The sequence below is a fragment of the Misgurnus anguillicaudatus genome, chromosome 20 (genome assembly GCF_027580225.2).
Source record: "Misgurnus anguillicaudatus chromosome 20, ASM2758022v2, whole genome shotgun sequence".
NCBI classification, from domain to species: Eukaryota; Metazoa; Chordata; class Actinopteri; order Cypriniformes; family Cobitidae; genus Misgurnus; species Misgurnus anguillicaudatus.
The window spans coordinates 3,442,945-3,460,930 of NC_073356.2; the positions used below are offsets into that span (position 1 = coordinate 3,442,945).

The 17,986-nt window shown below is 35.8% G+C and overlaps 1 long non-coding RNA gene across 2 annotated transcripts; it reads right to left on the reverse strand.

Annotated features, from left to right (window-relative positions):
* Positions 1-259: 259 nt before the first annotated feature.
* On the reverse strand, positions 260-12,207 carry LOC129455852 (uncharacterized). 2 transcript variants are annotated; one of them, XR_008648541.2, is made up of 5 exons: positions 11,921-12,207; positions 11,786-11,849; positions 11,367-11,469; positions 11,069-11,170; positions 10,594-10,866 (listed from the first exon to the last, which is right to left on the reverse strand). It is a non-coding gene; the product is annotated as an uncharacterized lncRNA (long non-coding RNA). The 2 variants fall into 2 exon arrangements; XR_012359518.1 differs by lacking the exons at positions 10,594-10,866; positions 11,069-11,170; positions 11,367-11,469 and adding an exon at positions 260-1,357.
* Between the last annotated feature and the right edge of the window lie 5,779 nt (positions 12,208-17,986).

A 17,986-nucleotide genomic window follows, 5' to 3' on the forward strand; every position in this document is an offset into this window, starting at 1 on the left:
GAATATACAGTATATACCACCCAAGGACCAGCTTTTGTTTTTTAAACTGTGGGTTGTTAATGTGCCACTGTACATTTTAAAAGTGGTGCACTAATGGCTAAATGACGAACTGGCATCCTGCTGCTTCACAATATAGTTGTTGTTTTGTTGGCTAAAGGAGGACCTACAGAATATTAGACAGGTGGGCATAATGAATTGGCTCATCAGTCTATATTGTCTTTATTTCAGAGATATTATTGTGAACTGTGAGTACTTGAACATGACCATCCAAACATAGTAGATGCATAACAGATAGATTTAGCATGCAAGCACTTAACTTAACTGGTTAAAGTCAGAATAACATACTGGTGATTTGACAGTTCAATAGACAGGAAGGTACAGAAAAAATCTATCATAAACTACATCAAAACACTTTACACATCTGTTAGTCTACTGCTAAGCGTTTGTTCTGGTTGTGAATCGTACTGAATTCTGATGCGAGTCAGATTCACAACAGCACGGAAGAGACTTCATTATGTCACCAACATCACTTCTCATGAACAAATACAATAAACAGTCAGCAAGAGGGTTCAGATACAGGAAACAGTCTAGTAACAAATAGATTTTCTGAAATGTTAAATCTTTTTTTGTTAAAGAATTCTTGTCAGGAAACGTTCGTAAAAAATTCTCAATTGGATGAGGGAGGATGACAAATGTGTAAGACAGCAGCACCAGAAACAAGCTGCCTAAAATTAAGCTGCGCTTATGAGAAGTGATTGATAATGAGCTAGAGAGACCCCTCCAAGTACCAACAAAACAGAGAATGATTATTGGGTAGGGGATCAAAAATGCTATAGCTTGACGCAGAAGATAACAACACAAATCATGATGTATGTCAGTAAAGATCAGAGGCACAAACCAGATGATCATAGAAATCAAACAGGAGAGTTTTAATGAATGATGATTTCTGTACCAGAGTGGATGGCAAACCAAAAGATATCGCTCAAGAGCAATACATGCCATAAAATACAGACTAGCAATTAAAGAATAATCATATGCATTTGACACCACAGAGTTATTTTGGATTGTATACAAAATCATACAAATAATTTGTATGAGATCTGAAAGAATCAAATGAATCACATAAACTGAAGCAACATGCCGAGACTTGATGAGAAAACACAATGCAAGCAGAGTTAAGAGAATGACTGGAACTTCAATGACTGAAAGAGTCCAGATAAATATTTGTTCTGCAAAAATATGATTTTTCAAATCCTTCCTGTGTGACAGATGAAATCCCCCAAATTCCTTGGGTATTTCCATCAGTGTGTTGCTGATGTTGTGTTGTGTCATGGTCTCAAACTCTTGACAGTCAGCACTGAAATAACACCAAACCTGTTATCAGTTTTACAAATTTAAAGAAACATACATTTTTACTAATAAAAAATATACACATTCATGTCTGACTGATGTCTTAAGGCAAAATAATGTTCTGCTCAAAGCATTAACTTTTTACATTTTCTCATTACGTTTCCACTTTAAATTTTCTTTAATTAAATGTAAAATTAAATAATTAGACTTACAATTAACACATATTTAATGGTGCAAACTATGAGAGTGATTCTAGAGCAGGGATGGGCAACTGGGAGGGCCGCACACGGCCCGGGGTAAATTTTAATACGGCCCGCTGGACCATTTTATACTTAATCAAATGCTTTTAGGGGCGGTTTTCCAGACAGGGATTAGACTACTCCTAGACTAAAATAAATATAAGAGCTGTCCAAACTGAAAACATCTTGCACTGACATATTTTAAAATACATCAGTGCCCTTTGTTTTGCCTCAAAATGCACACAAGTAATGTTTTTCACGAGTTCACACTTACAAATAAGTTAAAAGAATTAAATTAGTAAACGTATTTGGCGTGCTGTCCGGGGAGGGGGCTCTGAGCAGGGAATGAGCCTGAAACACAGAGTACCCCCCCCCCCCTCTTAAGGAAATAACTTGGTAAGTGAGAGGAGACGGGGTGGAGGAGGGATTCTGAAAGATGCGAAGGATTTTCAGTGAGTTCAGCTGTGATTTATATATGGCTTGCTTTCGAGCTGATTGGGTGTATTGTTGATTACCGATTGAAAGCGGCTGGTGCCATTGACTACTGATTGAAAACAGCTGAAGTCACTTAGGTATTTTATTTTATATGTTCCTCCCGAACTTTGTTAATAAAACATCATTTAGTAAGGCATGTTTGTTGAAACTAGTTATATTTCCTAATTAAACTAAGGTCTAGTCCTGGCTTAAAGGGATAGTTCGGCCAAAAACGATATTAAACCCATGATTTACTCACCCCCAAGCTGTCCGAGTTGCATATGTCCATCGTTTTTCAGACAAACACATTTTCGGATATTATAGAAAATATTTTAGATCTTTCTGTTGATTAAATGTAAGTTTACGGGGTCCAGCCATAATCCACGACCTTTAAGTACAAAAAAGTGCGTCCATACTATACAAATTACATCCAAGCGGCTCCAGGATGATAAACAAAGGTCTTCTGAGGGTAATCCGTGCGGTGTTGTTGTAGAAATATCCATATTTAAATTTTATTCATGTAATTAACTACCTTCCGGTAGCGCCGCCATCTTAGACTCAGGAGAGTATTAGCGTAGTGTACGCACTTGTTTTAGTGACGTATGACAAATTCGGAGGGCGGGGGGACAGAGCAGCAGCAGAGAAACGATTGGAAAAATGGCGGCGTGAAGTTGACAGTGTGAGTGAATCAGTCCGTGAACAATTTTTATGAAACATGTAATTTAAAGTGCATCTCTTGTAATATTACCTAAATTCTACTCGAAATCACTCTTTGATTATTTAGGGGTCTATTTTGATACTTTTTTTATCTTTCATGTTTTCATTTTGGATGTTAATTGTCGTCATTTAGCCCTATCCTTTATTTAGAAGTTCATTAGTCAGGCCTACACATTCGAGTTACGTGCTCGAACTGTTGAAAGAACGTATATAAACTATGACAAAGGATAAAAAGCGTAAATCTAAACTGATGGATCCATCTCTGGAACTTGGTGCAAATGTTACTGTGGACTTCGACTCGTGCTCGGGTTCAGTTGTTCCTCTGCCTGAAACTCCGATAAAGGAACCAGCGCACAAAAAAGGCAAAAACGTTGATGATGATGAAGATCTGCATTCCCCTTTAGCCATGATGATAATAACATCACTCAAGTCTGTCATCAATGAAAGAGCCGACATCCTCGATAAAGGCATCGAAGAGGTTAAGGTCTCTGTCGAATTTCTGACAGAAGAAATTAAAGATGTAAAGGGGCGTGTGGAACGAGTTGATAAACGGATGACAAATGCTGAAAAACGAATCTGTGAATTGGAGAATAAAGTACAGGATCTCTCCAGATACAAAAGAAGATGGAATCTACGTCTCTACGGTTTACCTGAACAACCAGGAGAAAACATCAGGCAGAAGGTTCTGGATATATGCAATGCTGTTGTCCCAGCTTTTGCTGGTAAATGTCACGAGCTGATTGATGTGATACACCGTTTGGGAAAAGTAAAGAGCGACGGCACTCTCCCATCTGGTCAAAAAAAACCTTGTGGAGTTATTCTTCAGTTCTCAATGCGTTATTTTCGGGATGCGCTCTGGAAAGCTGCAAAAAACTCTCATTATCTTGCTACGCATCACTTGCGTTTTGCAGAAGACTTGTCCCCCGAGGATCGCGTGCAGCGTAATAAACTTTGGCCACTTGTTGAGAAAGCCCGGCAGCAAGGGAACCGCGCCTACTTCGTTGGTCCAAAGGCTTACGTTGATGGCAAAGAACTTCTTTTGCAAGACATGGAGGTCGCTGATTGATTTGATTTAGATGGTATTGCTAGTGGCATTGCTCTGCCTTTGTCGTCAAGGTCTTTGACTTAAGTTACAGCTTTTATTGTGATTTTCGACTTAAGTTACAGCCTTTGTCATGGTTTTTGACTTAAATGACGGCTCTCAATTTTCAAAATCCTCATTGAAAGGTTAACAGTTTATTAGAAAGGACAAAGGGAAAGAAAAAAGGGAAGAGAGAAAAAATATATATGTTATTATTATTATTATTTTATTATTATTTATTTATTTTTAATTTTTTTACATTTTTTTCGTTCTCTCTCTCGATTTGACCCTAATCTATTCGTTTACGAGTAATTTTCTATTTACAGGTTGTCATGGTGTGACTCAATTGTTACAGTTCTGGTATTATATTGTTCTAATGTTTCCTAAACTTTCTGTTTGCTCAATTAATGCACGTGGGTTATGAAATGATGTAAAACGTAAAGCTATCTTTTTGTATGCTAAATCTCTTAGCTCTGATTTTTGTTTCATACAAGAGTCTCATGCAAACTCAAGTGATTTAAAATTTTGGAAATCACAATGGGGTGATGATTTATTTTCTTCTTATGGTTCTAATCTTTCAGCAGGAGTTTTAACTTTAAAGCACAAGTTTAAGGGTAAAATTATAGAGACAATCTCTGATCCTGAAGGTCACTTTCTTTTTATATTAGTTACCTTAAATCATTGTTTTTTTGTTCTCTGCAATATCTATGGATTTAACAATGCAAAAAATAACTTGAAACTGTTTAATTCAATAGAAACACACTTAAACTATTTTAAATCTAAATATTCTAATTTGTATATTATTTTGGGTGGAGACTTTAATGAAACTATGAACAGCTCTTTGGATAGATCACCACCTAGAATATCTAATGGATCATCAGGCCTATGTGAACTGATTTCTGGTTTTGGTCTGACTGACATTTGGAGGGAAAAACATCCTCATGCTTCACAGTTTACCTGGTCTAACAGCTCTGGTTCATTGAGGTCTAGGATTGACTTCTGGTTAATATCTGACTATCTATCTGATTATGTTGATAAGGTTGAAATTTTGCCTACTCCACTGTCCGATCATAAATCTATTTTTCTAGCATTTGATAACTCATCTTACTCAAGAACATATAGTTCATATTGGAAACTAAACTCTGCTTTATTAGAGGATGAGGAAACATGTCTATCTATAATTTCTAAAATTCAACTCTTTTTTAATAAAGCTCAAGCTGAAAAAAAAGCAGCAGAGAAACTTCTTTACGCTGCGTAAGCGCTCATCCTGAATGCGCATGAGACTAAGATGGCGGCGGTACCGGAAGGTAGTTAATTACGTGAATAAAATTTTAAATATGGATATTTCTACAACAACACCGCACGGATTACCCTCAGAAGACCTTTGTTTATCATCCTGGATCCGTTTGGATTTAATTTGTGAAGGATGGACGCACTTTTTTTGTACTTGAAGGTCGTGGACTATGGCTGGACCCCGTAAACTTACATTTAAGCAACAGAAAGATCTAAAATATTTTCTAAAATATCCGAAAATGTGTTTGTCTGAAAAACGATGGACATATGCAACTCGGACAGCTTGGGGGTGAGTAAATCATGGGTTTAATATCGTTTTTGGCCGAACTATCCCTTTAAGCTCATCTCTGTCCGGGAAACCACCCCTTAAAATGATTTTTGTATTAGGATGTAAATACTCCCAACCAGGAGGGGGCGCTAGGTCCCGCGGATCGTCACAGTAAGCATAGTCCCGTGTTTGGGCTTATGTGAAGAAGAGGTTTTCACGGGGTCCGAAAACCCGAGGTCCGACCCGAGACCCGATCAGGTTCGGGTCTAAAAGTTTCACGCCTCCCTCTGACATGGGTCAGGTACAATAATCAGGTCTCGGGTTATTTAAAATGAATGCATTTTTGCCGAACGGACCCGAGAAGCCCTGAACTCTCACATGTGTGTGTCAATGTCCTTTTCAAACCTCTCCTCTGTTTGCAAAGAGCGCTTGCGACATTGTGTGGCTGGCGATAGTTTAATTTTCGTTGAGACAGACATGTCAGATAATTTTAAATGTACATTTTAGCGGTTATCTTGGTGTCATCGTCATATAAACAAATGGAGCAGCTCGCCAAATTTGTTGGGAGGCCACCGGGGCTGCAGACTGCACACACGTCAGTTTACATTCGGGTCCAGGAGGGGTAAAAAACAATGCCACTGGTTTGGGTGACGGGTTGCACTAGTGCTAGAATTGCTCTCAGATTTGAAAGATAAAATACATTGTTATAAACTTTTTTATATATATATATATATATATATATATATATATATATATATATATATATATATATATATATATTGTTTTTAATTTATGTATCATTTATTTCAAATAATTTTGTTCTCTACGGGTGGGATAAGAAACTCTTCTATACTAATTTAAAAGTGCCTTGCTTGTTACTGATATTAAAGCAATGCAGATAAGAAGTTTTATCTGAAATGCTTGTCCACTGAAAATAAAGTTCTGATTTAGAATTAGCATAATTGCTTAGTTTTATAGTTAAAATCTTTACAGACAGGTTAATTGTATTGTGGTTTTTTAATAAAGGGCCAATATAATTGTGTCATGAATATTTTTCTGACCACTTTTAATCAGGAATACAAATTGAATTTGTCATTAAAATCTCATTAACTTAAATGGTAAACCATTCCATCATTTATGCGCCGCCATTGAAAATGCTTGTTGTCTCCTCTGTTCTTATGCTTAGACCGTGGAACATCAAGAAGCAACCGATTGGACGACCTCAATGATCTAGCCGAAGTATAGACATGTAGCAGGTAGTCATTAAGTGTATGTGTAAGTGTAAATACTCAGTCAAATAAAGTATTAACTACAGTGGTACAAATTTAACTTGTCATTAAAATATCAGTGTTAATACCATGTCAAATAATTTTAAATACCCAAACATGACAAAAGATTATACTTAACTTTATGAATGTGGACCAAACGTTGCATGGCTTAATCTACCATTGTACTGTTCTTATTTAATTGTGAATCGTTCTCCAAATGCAACAAAATATAATAGCTTTTATAAAACTATTTGAGTATTAAAAGGGATGGTTCACCCAAAAATATAAATAATAATTGTCTTTATTACCTTTCTGGACATGAACAGTAAACAGTACGCAGATTTTCAATGAAGGGTCAACAAGCTCTCGGACTAAATGTAAAACATCTCAAACTGTGTTCCAAAGATGAACCGAGGTCTTACGAGTTTGAAATGACATGAGGGTTAGTCATTATTGACATTATCCCTTTAACACCTAATGACATTTTAATGACAAATGTAATATGTGCCACTGTAGTTGAGGTCAAGAAAACAGAGTATTAACACTAAATGAAATTTGTAAAGACAGAGACCAGAAGTGTGTTCTAAGAAACCGTCTACACTGTAAAAAAATTGCTGTAATTATGCTGCTGGTTGCCAGTAACTTACTGCATTGCAAAAAAATGACCTTCTTACTTAGTATTTTGTCTTGTTTTCAGTAGAAATATCTAAAAAACTTAAATCAAGATGTATTTTCTTGATGAGCAAAATGACCCAAGAAAACAAGTCCAGTTTCTAGACGAAACTATACAATTTAAGTGAATTTGTGCTTGAAACAAGCAAAATTATCTGCCAATGGGGTAAAAATATTTTGCTTAAATTAAGGGTTTAGGTTTAGATTTATTTTCTCAACCTGGTTTTGGTTTTAAGTTTAAATTAACTTGTATTGTATATTTTTGGTCTAAAAACTACACTTATTTTCCTAGGTCATTTTGCTCATCAAGACAAAGCATCTTAATTTAAGAATTTTTAGATATTTTAACTAAAAACAAGACAAAATACTAAGTAAGAAAGTCATTTGTTGCAGTGTGTAGAAGATAAAGAAGATAAAGATTTATGTTCATTTAACTTTAAACAAACTGTTGGCAGTAAATAACATTAATGTAAAATCTACAGTAAGTTAATGGCAATTTCTACAAAAATTATTTACAGTGGATGTTTTCCACATAAAACATCCTATATAATGTAAATAACATTTTGTGAAATGTGAGTTTGATTTTGGGACTTTAGCTAAGAACCAGCTTTTGCTTGGATAACTGCATTTACCTGTGTTCGCAGGTTCATACATACAGGTTTTAAATGCAACAAAGAGGTTTTGGATAACATAGCATTTTCTTCGTTTTTTATTGGTTGTCCCAGCCTACATATGGCTTAAAAGTACCTACAAATAGCTTTTTATCAGTATTTGAGAGAGATCTAGAAACTTTTAATCAGCCGTCCCAGGTGAAAAAGAAATATATTTAAATTGTGATAAATTGGAACAACTTTTAGTGCAATTTAAGTGTACTTTAAAATTAATTTGAAATGCACTTCTCATACACTTGAAATACAGTTAAAACACATTTAAAGCTTAATTTTACTGTGCTTCAAGTACACTTCAATAGTAGTTCAGCATATTAGAAATATACTAGCATTACACTAAGTGAAATGTACTAGCATTAGATTAATAAAAATGTACAGTATTAGTATTACACTACTGTTTTATTATAAAGCTTTTTATATTTAAAAAGTTATATTAAAATATGCAAAATCAGTAAATATTAAGACGCATATCCAGATTTTGAATTCAGAACTATTTAATATACATCATATTGTGTTGTGTACATTACAAAAATATCTAAAGTAAATTAATCAAGCATAGAGACATACATAATCTCTTGACCAGAGAGAAACAATATAAAACAAATATCAGAGAAATGTAGTTACAGAGCTACTTGTTTTACAACATTAACATTACATGTATTAATGAAAAGTACACTATGAATATGCAATCACTGAATATTCATATACTCTAAAAAAAGAAACGGTGCTAATTAGCACTAAAAAGTGGTTGACTCGTATTCATAGGGGAACGATTTTAACTCATTCACCGCCAGCCTTTTTGAGAAAAGTTGCCCACCTGCATTTTTGTGATTTTAACAAAATTTTCACAAAATTCCTTGCAGGAAAAAATGTTTTCTATAAATATATAAACATACAAATTATATCAAATTAAAGAACACACCCTCTGCTTTCAAACAAGCAATAAACAAACAAACAAACAAACAAAATGGGGAAAAAACGTTTCATTATATATTTACTTTTTCCACTTAATTTAACCACTGAAATATGGATATTTCTCTTCAAAAATACAACATTTTGAGCAAAAAGATTAAAAAATTGCGTTTTTGTAAAGAAATTTATGTTAGAGATCAGACTCAGAATGACTATCAAACATAAAGAGAGTTCAAATAAAACGTTATATTTTTTTAACTTCCGTTTTTGATAAATTCGTTTCGGTATTACACTTTCACTTTGAAATTCGTCCAGAAAGGCATACTTATTAGTTAAATATGAACTCATAAATGACGAGATAACTCGTCAATGGCGGTGAATGAATTAAGTGCCATATAGCACCTATGTAGTAGGCTAGCTGTGTAGCACATGTGTAGAACCCTATTGTGCTATATAGAACCGTATCACAAAAAGTTACTGAAAAAATGCCCAAGTGCAATGTAACCAACTTAAGATAAACCTGCAAATAGCTGAACCAGAACACAAAACAGTTTAGATGGCACATGTTTAAGTGGAGGGCCACTTCTTCTTGCAATACAGACACTGTAGTGATTGTCTGCTTTATTACAAGGTCTGTGAAAAGGAAACAGAATATATACAAAATTAACCAATAATGAATGGCCTTAGTCAAACCAGTTTCTGTTTTAAAGCTCATATGGGGGGCCCCATACATAGACTCGCCCTGGGCCCACAAATTTTCTAAAATCATCAACTGTATGTAATACACTTAACCAGCAATAGTTAGCCTGTCCGGAACCGAGCTGACTAAAATCACATCACTGTGTGACACTTGTGAAAGTCGGCACACCTCTGATCTACTGGCTGTTCTTCAACGTGATGTCCAGCTGATGCCTGACCAATGACCACCGGCAGAACCCGCTTAATCTCCGCTTAATCTCCGCTTAATCTCCTTATCTGTTTCAATGTATATCTATCTATCTATCTATCTATCTATCTATCTATATATATATATATATATATATATATATATATATATATATATATATATATATATATATATATATATATATATATATATATATATATATATATCTCCCAAGGGTTTTTCCCTCCTAGGACTTTTTTACTTCCCCGGCTTAAAGGCGGAGTCCACGATGTTTGAAAAACGCGTTGGAAAAGGAGACGGGCCGACTACCAAAACACACTAATAGCCAATCAAATCAAATCAAATGCCGGGTTGCGTATGTGTGGGGCGCGTCTATCAACAGAAGGTCCAGATTCTATTGGGGTAGGGGCGTGTTTGTTTGGGTGATTTCAAATATCAACATTGGCTTTCAAACATCGTGGACTCCGCCTTTAAAATCCGGGGTTTTTTTTCTACTAGGGGGCTTTTCAACCCGGGGAGGCAGCCATCTTGGGCTTAACTTCTATACGTTACATTATTAATACGTTCGCTTATAATGTTGATTTATAGCCGCTGCAAATTTAGCTGCTTGTGCTATCGTGTATTATGTTGTGCTATCTGTCGATTTTTTGTGCTTTTCACTGCTTCTATTAATGTAAAGCTGCTTTGATACAATTACCAAATTGTGAAAAGCGCTATATAAATAAAATTTTATTGATTTGTACATTTCCCTATCCATCTTTGAAATAAATTGGCATAGATATGCATGTATGAAAGTTTTGTTAACTTCTCAGTTTACCTTTTAAAGCTTTGACTGTGTCCTCGTCAAGCGTGTCAGTTTAATCCGTCACAGCACTCTACAAGTGGCAATGAAACTGCTTTTTACATGAATAACTCAAAAGGACAGAAATTAGTCACTTGGAATGGATGTGTTGCAAACGGTTTTCTTTCAAATCACTCATCATTTGTCCCGATTCAAAAATGTCAATAGCAGTTGATCTGAAAAACAACAGGCAGGTAAATGATGATTAATTATGTTTTCTTTTTAAGAATGACTTACCACGAGTACAATAAATTTGAGATAAAATAATATAATCAAACCCAGCCACAGCAGTTGTGCAATCTCTCATAAAAGTATCCCTTTTAACAATGTCATTTTTGAATCCATATGAAAAGAAATACATTTTAACAACAAACTTACCACCAAGAATAAGTATTTCTAAGGGCTGTATCTTCATCTGTTTCTGTTTACTTCGACATTAGAAAATCTTGTCTCTGGTTGGTCATATTGAATGTTGCTGTGCTAAAAAAAAGGAAATGTTTTAATGATTTCTGAAATATGTAAGAGAAATGCCTAGTCACAAAATAATGATGTTCCAATTACCACACGCGACACCGACATATCGTTACATGAAGAAGCTGGGTTAAAATAAAGACAAACTGGAACGTTCTACTAGTTTAATAGTTAGATAAAAATGCGAAATTCTGTCATCACTTACCCTCGTGTTGTCTCGTTCATCTCCAAACAAAAACCTTTTCCCTCGATGTCAGATCCACTAAAACCGCTTACATTTTAAATCCGAGTTGTTTTATCTTAGTCCTCTGGTGAAACATGATCGCGATATAATTACGTTTAATGCGAGCAACCACATGCATGTCGTGAACTGCAGAACAAGAACTTTCAGACAGCACCGTAAACATAAGTATATTTTGAATACATTTAATACTACGCCTTTTTGACCTGGGATAAGATCACTTGGGCACCTCTAGTTGATGCCTTTAAATAATTATGTTGTAGACAATAAAAGACACATCTCAAAAATGTACCATTAATGTATTGAACACAACAATATGCATATCATTTCATTGACCCGTATATAAAAAGACACAAATGATATATGAGATGACATGATCATACCTGAAATTGTTAATCCACTAATAGGTCTGAAGATGTTGGTAATCTTGATGAAAATCACAGTGGTCTGCAAATGACAGTAAACATAAATAGACAGAACAATTTTCATATCTAAAAACTGAGTGTATATCCACTTACAGGACTAAAGATGTTGCTCAGCAGTAGATAATGATATTTATGGTCTGTTGATGGTTCTTTTATAGTCGGAATAAACTCAGGAAATGTCTCTTGAAATGAAAAGTGATTCGGTTATTCAATGATCTGAAAGAAAAAACCTCAAAGTTCCATTAAACATCATTGATCTGCTGTGCAGATTTAACCGCACACAACATAACTGACACAGACAATCAGCAATAAGCAAACAACACCCAGATTAAGGGTAATACCAAGAGTTTTGAAATTGGACAATATGAAATGCAATTAAATACTGGCGAGACTATCAATACATGTGTCCACAAAGGCAACAAAGAAAAACAAAAAGAAAACACAAAACGTTGCTTTATGAAACTTTGAAAATGAATGTTTTGGCTTTATCAAAATAGCTTCGCTTTGTAATTGCAATTATATTAATTTATTGATCTAAATATTGCATAAATAAATAAAGCATTACAAAGCATTACTTATAAAGCATTACATTTCTCCTAGAGTACACTTTTTTGTCTCTCTCATTGGTCAGTGGTTCTAATGAATGATGCTACTTGACGTCTATACCAGATGTGTGCAGTAAAGGACAATAGAACTGAATATAATCAATGAGTGCGAGGCTTTTAAGTGCACAGTTTTACTCCAATTATCTTTAACCAACTGAAAATATGTAAGGTCAAGTAAACACTTTAAACAGTTTTAAAATGGGAAATGTCTAAATAAAATGGAGGTTTCACAACTGTAACGTGGGCTGCTTACACAAAGCGGGAGAGAGACGAATCCAAATGCAAGAAGGTTTATTTGAATAATCCCAAAAGGGCAGGCAAACAAATCCAATGGGAAATCTAAATAATCTAGGCAAGGGTCAAAACCATAAACATGAACAAGAATACCAGAACTATGAAACAATGACAAAACGCTTGGTAAGGTACAGTAGCTGTAGCTGTTACACATACAATACTTCGCAGTGATACAGATTGAACCGGTTTTATATGGACTAACAGGAAGTTGAAAAGTGAAGCATGACATGACCAGATTTCAAAATAAAAGACTGGAAACAGAACATGATATCAAAATAAAAGACCTGACAACAAAACAAACAGAACACAAAACAAACCCCTTACAACAACGCAAGCGTGAGCAGCGCATGGGGAGAGCATTTGCCGCACGTGGCCATTGTGCTTTCACACCAGCTGCGATTGCAGTGCATACTGTGCAGTTTAATAACAGTATAAAAATCTCAAGTTCACACTACTTTATTTTACATGCATTAATGAGCAAAACCTCTTCAAGGCGCTTTTTAACGGTTAGTGTAATTTATATAACTGATTTGTTTAATCCACATTGTTTTTGTGCTGTTGACTGTTTAAAACACACTTGGCATCAAATTCATCATTTTATTGTAAACTTCGCATCAATCCATGAGCATTTAAACCATAAACAATGCACTTTCACTTTAATTGAGCGTGAGCAGCAATAGAGCCAACGTCAAAACGATCGCCGCACTGCTGCTTCAGCAACGCTCCTGCCCCGTGTTGCGTGAATTAAGTAATCTCCTCCCATAAATGTCTGAAAGGGAAAGTCATAAAAATGCATATGCAATAAGGTCAGTCGTAAAAATAACTAGACCCCAGCTTTTTACCGCTAATTATTCATTGTGCGTCTTTAGGGGGCGTGCACACCAACGCTTTTACGCCCGCAGCCGGCGCATGTTTTCAATTGATTCCAATGGAAGCTCTGCGTTTTTCAAATAAGCCAGCAGCTAGCTGATTTCTTCCGCGCTCAGCGCTGAGCACCGAAATTTTGACCACTTGTGTTGACTTTGAAGCTCTCTAAATTCATCTTAATTCAGATAGTACAACATTCAATTTCTTAAATATAAATATAAACATTTTAATATCTTTCTACTATGCTAGATTTAACCAACAGAAAATTAAAAAAACAGAAACCTAAGTACTATTCGGACGGGATTAGTTTTCCAAACAACGTTTGGGTTTCAACGTGTCCCCCAGGACGTCTGTGATTTTATGTACGTTTCGGACGGGATTAAAATGATGCAGGCTATTCCAGAGTTGGGAGTGTTTGTTTCATGCATTTGGGCGTTGCAGTAGCACGTGCTCTGGATACGCATGTTTGTAATGTTTAATATTTTGCTTTAAATGTAAAATTATGACAGAACATGTAATTTATTGATTTAATTTTAACAAATCAAAATAAAATATACAAATCCTACTAAAGTAACGTTAGCCTACGTGTTTTATATAACTGTCTGCTTATAACAAACACAAAGAAATGAAGAAATAATGATTAATAAAATGTAATATCTTTATTAATTAACATTACCATTCCGGAGTTGAACAACTTTGAACGGAGTTTCTTATAATGTTAATGATATTACAGTGTTTAGTCTTAACAGTGTATGATGTTCAGCTGCTCGTCTTGATTTAATTACTTTATTTTGCCGAATGCGAAAAACCATTCATATCTGAATGAAAGGGACTCAGGAAATACAATATACGCGCATTAGTAAGACCTTATGGCAGATCACGCTGGCCAAAACACGAAATGAACCGCGTTTTCAACAGATATTGCGGGCAAACACAGACATTTGCATCCGGACGGGATTAAATTTCTCAGAGGACCTCTTAGTTCGGCGAAACACAGTAGGTAAATTGCTTTGGAATTTTTACAGAGGTCATCAGAGAAAAACACAGACATGGCCGATTCGGACGGGATTAAAAACACAGAGGACCTCTGAGAAGCACGATTTTCTCAGAGGTCCCCCTGTAAAACTAATCCCGTCCGAATCGGGCTCTATGCATCATAAATTAAGTGGGTTTACAGTAATTTGAGTTTTTATGTCTTTCTGAGAAGTTCTTATGCAACTCCATTTAACACCACAGACTTTTTACTCAACATGATAAAAGGTTTGATGTCTGCAATTATAAACCACTTCCTCTTCTAACATTGTGAGAGAGAATGCAGATGATTTGGTAATGACAGAACTTTTGACCATACTTGCTTTTTGGAACCCCTGTATGTGTGAAAGAGCCAAGGACGGATCATGAGACTCCCAGACTCAACATCATGTGATGACACCTTTTCTGCTGATCTGAGAGAAAGGCATTGGTTGATTTCATGTGAAAAAAAAACAGCAGCTGCAACATACTTTCACTCTTTTGAATCTATGTTGAAAATTTTTTATATAATGTGGGGAAAAATAGAATACAGTTTTCCATGAAGTTTTGCAATCATTTTTGCACTAATAACAGAACCTTCATGTCATTTTTTAAAGCTCTAGGCAAGGCAAGGCAAGGCAAGATTATTTGTATAGCACATTTCATACACAGAGCTCATTCAAAGTGCTTTACACAGAAATGAGAAAACAATATATAAAAAAGAAAATGTAAAAACACGATAAGATCACAATAAAGACAAAGATACATGAGAATTTAAAATAACAATTAAAGAAAATAAATGTGATTTTAATAAAACAGTTTAAAATGTTAAAAAGAATAAAACAGGAGTAAAAATGACTTGAGTTAAACATGCAGTCAGTGTGAAGCAGCACAGTGCTCATTCAGTAAATTCAGAATTAAACAAATGTGTTTTTAATCTAGATTTAAAAGTGTTTACAGTTGAAGCACATCTGATCTCTTCTGGAAGCTGATTCCAGTTAGAGGTGGCATAATAACTAAATGCTGACGCACCTTGTTTTGAGTGAACCCTTGGTATTTCTAACTGACCCGATCATAATGATCTGAGTAATCTGTTAGGTTTATTTTCATTTAGCATATCTGTAATATATGTCCTAAAGTGATTTATAAACGAGTAATAATACTTTAAAATTTATTCTAAATGTGACAGGAAGCCAGTGTAAGAACCTGAGGACTGGAGTAATGTGCTCAGATTTTTTGGTTCTGGTCAGAATTCTGGCAGCAGCGTTCTGTATGAGCTGCAGCTGTCTAATGGTCTTTTTGGGGATCCCCGTAAGGAGTCCCTTTCAATAATCCACCCTGCTAGTGATGAAAGCATGAACAAGTTTCTCTAAGTCCCGTCTTGAGACAAAACATCTAATTCTGGTAATATTTCTGAGATGGTAGTAAGCTGATTTGCTTATTATTTATTTTGTGTCTTTAGACCCCTAGAGTCAAGGTATGTGTTAACCTTGAGAGTTTCATCTTTATTTCCAAATACAATGACTTCAGTTTTGTCTTTGTTTAACTGGAGGAAGTTTTGACGCATCCAACAGTTAATTTCATCAATGCATTTACATAGAGAGTCAATGGGGCTGTAGTCATTGGGTGACAGGGCTAAGTATATCTGGGTGTCATCTGCATAGCTGTGGTAAGCAATTTGGTTCTTTTGCATTATTTGACCAAGTGGAAGCATATACAAATTAAACAGAAGCGGTGCAAGAATTGAACCCTGTGGGACTCCACATGTCATGGATGTCCACTCAGATTTATGGTTACCTATGTTCACATAGTAACCTCTTCCTTGTAGGTATGATTTAAACCATTTGAGGACCATCCCAGAGAGCCCTACCCAGTTTTCCAGTCTATGTAAGAGTATGGTGTGATCTACTGTGTCAAAGGCAGCACTAAGATCTAGTAGCACCAGCACTGATATTTTACCTGAATCAGAGTTTAAGCGAATATCATTTATTATCTTTATGAGCACTGTCTCTGTGCTGTGATGCTGACGGAAACCAGATTGAAAATTGTCCAGATAGCCATTTGAGTTTAAGAATTTGTTCAGCTGATTAAAAACAACCTTTTCAATGATCTTGCCTATAAACGGAAGATTTGAGATAGGTCTGTAGTTGCTAAGTATGGTTTTGTCTAGGTTACTCTTTTTTAGGAGAGGCTTAACAACTGCTGTTTTTAATGACTCTGGAAAGGTGCCTGTGATCAGAGAGGTATTTACAATTTTTAAGAGGTCAGTTTCCAAGCAGTTAAGTACCTTTTTGAGAAAAGATGTGGGGAGCGTGTCAAGGCTGCTTGTTGATGCTTTAAGATGTTGTACTGTTTCTTCCAAGGTTTTTATATCAATTATGTCAAATTCTGAGAGAATGACTAATTTCTGAGGTTGTTGCAATGATATCTGACTGACCACAGTACAATTTGAGGCCGTATTGATCGCCATTCTGATATTACTGATCTTCTCAGAGAAAAAGGTTGCAAACTCATTGCATTTGTTGTCTGAGAGCATTTCACTAGGAACTTGATTTTCAATCAAATAATTGTAAACAGAATGCGTGGTGAACCTTTTAGAGCAATACACAAATATTCAAAAGACTGGTAATCACCAAGTAACACTTGCTTGCATTGAAAGGCATCTTTGAATAAAGCAGCTATTCCTCCACCCCTTCTAACAGCTCTACAGACACTTATAAAGGTAAAGTTGGGTGGGGCTGATTCATTGAGGACTGTAGCACTGTAGCTGTCATCTAACCAGGTTTCATTTAGAAACATAAAGTCCTGGTTGTTAATGGTGATACGATCATTAACTAAAAAGGATTTGTTCTTTAGTAAACAAATGTTCAGAAGTGCTAACTTAACAGTAACTGGTTTTGGCACTGTATCAATCTCAGAATGACGTATAATAGGCAGTAGATTAGATAGAATTACTGTGCGGCTGGAGAAGGCCTTCGTCTTTCTATCAGATGTCAGGACAGAGATAGGGAAAGTTAAAGGGACATCGGGCGCCCGCTTGTTCTTAAAATATTTGTGATTGTTATTTCTGACGTAGCGGGAACCCAACACATATCAGTTACCAGTGCTGTTTGCAGATGAGGGCTGGTGTGGTCCCTGACGTTGAGGCAGAGGTCGGGGTGCTCTCTTAGATGGAGGGGTAGGGCAGGCTGGGCCCGAAGGTTTGGTGGTTGAGGAGCCCGCCGTTTCTTGCTTGATATTTGGGGACTCGCAGCAATAGAGTGGGAGAGCTTTGTTCCAGCAAATACCAGTTTCTGCATTTTCTCTGAAAAGCACAGAAATGGTGATGATGGAGAGAGGGAGAGAGAGTGTTACGACATCAGCTGTGATTCTGGTGTTCCTG